The following is a 7,500-nucleotide window of genomic DNA, read 5'->3' as shown; positions in this document are numbered from 1 at the left end:
TTCATGTTCCAGTCCCAAAAAGTGTCGATTGTGATTTGATAAAAGTCTTGGGAAAAACGCAATTTTGAATCACATTTTGAGCCCTATAACGTTGGGTATGGTTTTTAAAAAATATAAATTGCATTTTTTGACTCTTTTAAACTGCTTATTCAGCAAAAATGTGGGTTGAAATGAATAAATTGATCACAAACTCAAACGGACCCCATTTACACCCTAAATTTCTTCTTAATGGCAATACTCTTCAACAGTTGTAACGTCACTTCCCTCGAAATGACGCATGGTAACTTAGTAACTATTTCTAAACTATCGGAACAATGGCGGACGCCCTTATGAAATATTTTTTCCGACGAGCATAAAAGCGTATCCAGAAGAAGAAAAAAACATAAATTTGATCATGTTTTGACTTTTACACATTCTGATCACAAGACATATGAAAAGTTCTAGCCAGCATGAAGAATAAAAAGTACAGATTTTCTTTGTTTAGAACTGTGATGGCCGCCGTTGCTGGGCGACGTGACATCAGCCTATTGAATCCAATTCTGCTCATGCTATCCGTTGAGTCAATAAATATTCGTCTTGATATAATATTATTATGTTTATTTCAACAATACAGTAGTATACATATTATAAAAGATAACTTGCCTGTTCGTAAAGGCCTTTATTTCTCCGCAAATATTCTGGGTTCTCCGCTAGTAGATAACCATAATAATAATCATAATCATAATAATAATAATAATAATAATAATAATAATAATAATATAATAATAATAATAATAATAATAATATAATAATAATAATAATAATATAATAATAATAATAATAATAATAATATATAATAATAATAATAATAATAATAATAATAATAATAATAATAATAATAATAATAATAAATAATAATAATAATAATAATAATAATAATAATAATAATAATAATAATAATAATAATAATAATAATAATAATAATAATAATAATAATAATAATAATAATAATAAATAATAATAAATAATAATAATAATAATAATAATAATAATAATAATAATAATAATAATAATAATAATAATAATAATAATAATAATAATAATAATATAATAATATAATAATAATAATAATAATAATAATAATAATAATAATAATAATAATAATAATAATAATAATAATAATATATGATGATAATAATAATGATAATAATAATAATAATAATGATATAATAATAATAATAATAATGATAAATAATAATAATAATAATAATAATATAATAATAATAATAATAATAATAATAAAATAATAATAATAATAATAATAATAATAATAATAATAATAATAATAATAATAATAATAATAATAATAATAATAATAATAAAAATATAATAATAATATAATAATAATAATAATAATAATAATAATAATAATAATAATAATAATAATAATAATAAACAACATCTGCATATGCATCCTGCCAGCAGCAGCAGTAGTAGTAGTAGTAGTAGTAGTAGTAGTAGTAGTAGTAGTAGCAGTAGTAGTAGTAGTAGTAGTAGTAGTAGTAGTAGTAGTAGTAGTATAGTAGTAGTAGTTAGTAGTAGTATAGTAATAGTATTAGTAGTAGTAGTAGTAGTAGTAGTAGTAGTAGTAGTAGTAGTAGTAGTAGTAGTAGTAGTAGTAGTAGTAGTAGTAGTAGTAGTAGTAGTAGTAGTAGCAGTAGTAGTAGTACTCATTTTCTCTCACCGTACTCATGTGTAAAATTGGTACCTGGTCGTTAACAACGTTGTCTCTGTCCGAAAAAAAATTATAAAATCGCCTCACGGGCGTCATGACTCGTCCCACATGTTAAATGTTGCTGTTGGCCAGGAACCCCTTGTAAAGCGCTTTGAGCACGTTTAATGGATATTGCGCTATGTAAAAGCTCAATTTGCATATGACATTGCTATAATAGCTTTTCTTTTTAAAAAACACTTGTCACGGCTCGCAAAGCTTGCTCAATGTCTTTTATGCCCCAGTGTTGTTTGCCATGCGACATGCATCCTGCAGAGTGAATACAATTCATAGAGATAAGAAACGCCCCCTTTATCTATGGATGGCAGCTCGGATATCACAAAAGAAACCAATTAAAGAGGAGACGAACAAAAACAAAAACAAACATAAGTCATAATAAAACGAAACTAAAACAAAACGCAACGATTTAAATTTTAAAAAAAGATCAGCGCCCCACCCAAGGTATGTCTCATTTTAGATATTTGGTGTCCACTAAAACGCAAAATGGCGACTCCTCCTCCATTGATAGAAATAACCGAGTTGCCATGGCGACAAACAGAATGACCTCCTCTCAACAATATCTGGAAAGACAAATTCATAGGGCAACATTTGAAAATAGAATTAGTAAAAGTATTAGTGAGGACAGTGATGACCTACGGCACAGAAGGATGGACCCTCAAGAACAAAGATATGAAACGTATCAACTCTGCTGAAATGTGGTTTTACAGAAGGATGATGAGGATACGCTGGAGGGAAAGAAGAACAAATAACAGCATACTGGAAGAGCTGGAAGTCATGCCAGAACTACTAAATGTGACCCTTCGTCTCGAAACGGTATTATGTAGGAATGAATTGGACCCCGAAAAGTGACTTTTGAATTAAATTGGTAGTAAATACCAATTTTTGAGCTTTTGCATTATGAGAAATTGTCTTCATTCTGTAACATAACAAATCGAAACAAACCCCATGTTTCGTGTTTTTGTCAATATATTCTATTTTTTGCACCCAAGTCATCCCGACATAATACCGTTTAGAGACGGTGAGTCACAAATGTAATCAAAAGAAGGAAAACGCAGCTATTTTTCGGTCACGTATGCCGAAACCAATGCACGCTAATGAAAGATGTGGTACAGGGGAACATGGAGGGCAAACAAAGAAGGCTTAATCCTCTCCTTACCAACTATAGGAAAATCGTCACATTCTTTACGATACAACCAACATTTTTCTTATTCAAATTTCTCTCGTACATCATAAAATTTAAAGTAAAACAAACAGTGTGTTGTAGAGCATGTTAATTAAAGAATTGTGTATCGCAAGAACTTACTGCTATTGTGTTTGAGTGATAACATATATATTTTTGTGTTAGCTGGGTGTAAAGATTTGGGGAAAATCCTAAAAATGGCTGGTTTGGAGATTAGGGTTAAGAGGAAGAGCGAGGCCTAGTTATATAGTATGCGCTTGGTTAAGAAGCTCATAACATTGCCATCCGGAAGTACAACGAACGAACACACAAAAATATGTGTAACCTTAAACTTTTATTGTCAGGTTAATTACAGTTCAGTGAGTATTACTCACAAACGCGGATTGCAAAATACAATAACAAAGGCTGGAGTGACGTCATCTTCGTTCTATCAAAGAGCGTGTAGGTAACGATTGTTATGTTACCAAGAGCTCTCATTTCCCGCTTTTGGTGAAGCCAGCATCTTCCGTCTTCTACTCGTATTTTCTTCATTGTATCAGTAAGCTTAGCGCGCTTGATACACGCGGAGCACACCCACCTCGCTGTCTCGCCTGGCACGCGACAATAGCATTGCGGTTAAGAGAAGTAAGAGCTCTTGGTAACTACGTTACCCTACACACTCTTTGGTTCTATCTATAAAAATATCCTAGAATGGACAGATAGAAGAGAGTTGTACGATACGTCAATCGACAGACGGGAGGGGGAATGGCCAGACCTTTGTTATGGCAGAGTGTGGGCCGCCAACGCCAATGAGAACGACGCTGGGTAGTAAATAGGTATCACCCAGCGGACTGTCTTGAGATGGGCCCAGGTAAAGGTACCGAGTTCAATCACCCGCCGCTGCGTTGTGTGGCCTTGAGCAAGTCACATCGCCCTAGCTCACTTTGCGGCGCTGCTCTGCGGCTGACGCCTGGGTTATTCCAGTCTTCCCTTGGAATAGACCCTAAAGACAAATTTCCCATTGGGGATGAATAAAGGGAATTTTATTTTTAAAATCTTTTATTAAAAAAAACAAAACAAAAACAAACAAAGCAAAACAAGAACAAAAAAAACAACCCCCTACCCCCTCCCCCCCCCCCCCCCTATCCACCCCCCTAAACGAAAAGCGCCGCAAAGTTAGCAATAGGGAATGAGATTAGCGGAAGAGTAGCGTCCCTTGATTGGACGCCACCCATACTCTGTGACGTCACCGGCAGGAAAGTTATTAGAGAGAGAACGTCATGTTGGTTGTGCGCCTGAGTCTCTCGTCCTCGTTTCCTTTTTTTTTTTCGATAAAGACAGGGCTGTTATTGGCCAGGTACTCATTTTACACCTTAGTATGGTAAGAGAGTAAAGTGAGTAACGAGCCTTTTCCTAGGATTAAACAACTATGCACGCAGCGAGGCTCGAACCCAGGACCTTCCGATCCGAAAGCGAGTGTTATACCACTAAACCACATAGCCGCACACATGGGTCTACCAAATGAAATAGGATCGTCTGGTTCCTTGATCGGCTTGATCCTTGTGCGGCTATGTGGTCTAGTGGTATGACACTCGCTTTCGGAATCCTGGGTTCGAGCCTCGCTCGACGCATAGTTGAGTCCTTGGAAAAGACTCCTTAATCACATTCTCTCACCTAACTCAGGTGTAAAATGAGTACCTGGTCGTGAACAGCTTTGTCTTTGTCCGAAAAATTGTAATATCGCCTAACAGGTGTCATGTCTTGTCCTAAATGTTAAATGTTGCTGTTGACCAGTGACCCCTTGTAAAGCGCTGGGAGCACGTTAAGTGGATATTGCGCTATATAAAAGCTCATTTTTTTTTTTGATCACCTTCTAACGACAACCCTCCTGGCGGGGAGCTCATCTAAAAGTGACAATCACATTATTATATTATGTCCCTGTTTCAGATCGAATTCTTCATTTGCATATAGATAGAACAACGTTAACGTCACTCTGGTCTTTGCTATTTTTTTTTTTTTTTGCCATCCGCGTTTATGAGTAGTTCTCACTAAACTGTATTAACCTGACTATAAACGTTCATACTTGCACAGAGTTTTGTGTGTTGGTCCGTTATACTTCCGGACGGCAATGTTGTGAGCTTTTTTAGCCAAGCACGCTCTACCTCTTTCAAGTCTTTGTTATTATTTTTAGGCAGCTGATTAGGTGATTAGTTCTCACTCAATCCTCTTGTTAAAACAATAAACGTTTAAATAAGGTCATACATATTCTTGTGTGTTCGTACTATTGATCTGACCGACAGAAATGGTGATTATTTTACTCAAACGCATACCATAAGAAAATACGTTATTTCATGATAATATAGATAGTCTGCGCTTGGCTAAGAAGCTCATAACATTGCCATACGGAAGTATAACGGACCAACACACAAAACTGTGTGTATCCATGAACGTTTATAGTCTGGTTAATACAGTTTAGTGATAATTACTCATAAACGCGGATGGCAAAAACCAATAACAAAGACCTGAGTGACCTCATCTTCGAACTATCTATACGTTATTTCATGATAAAAATAGTGTAACGTTTTCAGACTAAAAATGAGGAAGTTGGCAGCCTGTATTTACACCAGAAGCAGCTTAACTCACAACAATGACCCCACATGAACTTTCTGACAACAATTACTTGTCAGGACTGAGTTATCTACCCGGAATTCTTTACCTTTTTATTGGTTCTCTCCCGTTGCCATTTCACCACTGGTGACACCCCCCCCCCCCCCCCCTTTCCCTCTCCTCCCCAACCCAACCGCTGTTTCTCCCAATCAACCCCTAACGACACTACACTACTAATGTCGTTTACACCACCCCCCCCCCCTTTTTTTTCTTTTCTCCTCTTTAACACACGATAAACATCTTTTATCTGTTTTTTTTTTTAACAGATAAGATTAAGTTGGCCTAAAAGCTTTTTCTTGCATAATTTATGCGGCGGCGATGAAACGTCTCGTTGGGTTTGAAGAATAAAACAAAAACTAAAAAACATAAAAAGAAAAAACAAATAACAAAAAAAAAAAAAAAAAAAAAAAAAAAAAAAAAAAAAAAAAAAAAAAAGAAAACAACCCCAATCCCCCACCCGAAAAACAACCCCATACAAAAAACAAACAAACAAAAAAAAAAACAAAACAAAAACTAAAACCAAAAAACATACAAAAAAAAAATGAAAGAAAACGAAAGTCGAATTATGAAAGAAAGCAAGAGAAAAAAAAAAAAATAATTAAATAAAAATAACACTTACCTGTTACTTTTATTTTTAAATACACAAAAAAAAAAACAAAAAAAAAATACAAAAACAAACAAACAAAAATAACATACAAACAAACAAACAAACAGAAAAACAAAACAAAACCCAAAAGCATTTTAAAAACAACCAAAAAAAAAAAAACGAACATAAAACAAACAAACAAACAAACAAGAAAAAAATAAAACAAAAACGAAATATAAAAACAAATGACAAACTTCAATGGAAAAAAAACCCAAAATAAAAATAGTAAAAAAATAATCAAATAAAGAATTATAATAAAATAAAATAAAAACCACCAAAACAAAGGAGTAAATAAACAAAAAAAATACAATAACAAAAAAAGAGACAAGAAAGCAAAGCAATAACAACAAAAAAAAACAACAAAACAACAACAACAAACAACAACAAAATAAACAACAACATCAACAACAACAACAACAACAAAAACAACAACAACATAACAACAACAACATATATCCAAAATTAAAAAAACACAAAACCACTTGGCTGTGACGAAATAGGGAAGTAACGGATGATGTATGAAAAACAAACAACTGGTTCCAATCTCGTTGGAAGTGTGAAAATCACCTCTTCCAGAGGACTGAATACATAACTTGTGTAAGTCATCAGATCATCTGGTTTTTGAGGGATGGCCTCTTCTTATTTACTAGTCTAAATAAATCAACGGGAGTAACCTTACATAAAGGGGAAATTTGCCTCTTGACTTTTGGACCAATAGAGATTATTTAGGTCTGTGGCAATTACTTTTTTAAAAATTGAGCTTTATATAGCGTAATATCCACTAAATGTGCTCAAGCGCTTAACAAGGGGTCCCTGGTCAACAGCAACATTTAACATGTAGGACGGGACATGGCGCCTGTTATGCGATATTACAATTTTTCGGACAAAGACAACGCTGTTAACGTCCAGGTACTCATTTTTACACCTGAGTACGGTGAGAGAATGTGAGCAAAGAGCCTTTTCCAAGGACTCAACTATGCGCCGAGCGCGAGCCTCGAACCCAGGACCTTCCGATCCGAAAGCGAGTATCATACCACAAGACCACATAGCCGCATCTTTTATACAAATAAATAGCAACTAGTAACAATGGCAGTAAAATAAAAAATAACAATATATAATTTTATTCATAAAATTAAATCTGATTTAAAATCTGTCAGCCTTTAACTTCTTCCATACCGGCCAGTTTCAGAATTTTCCCCAAAACTTCGCATCCACCCAACACAAAATACATTTTTCTGACTCAAACAGAAAATTTAA

Source organism: Berghia stephanieae, chromosome 10 (assembly GCF_034508935.2).
Source record: "Berghia stephanieae isolate SIO BIC M18660-M18661 chromosome 10, UCSD_Bste_1.3, whole genome shotgun sequence".
Taxonomy (NCBI): domain Eukaryota; kingdom Metazoa; phylum Mollusca; class Gastropoda; order Nudibranchia; family Aeolidiidae; genus Berghia; species Berghia stephanieae.
This window is presented reverse-complemented; position numbering follows the sequence as displayed.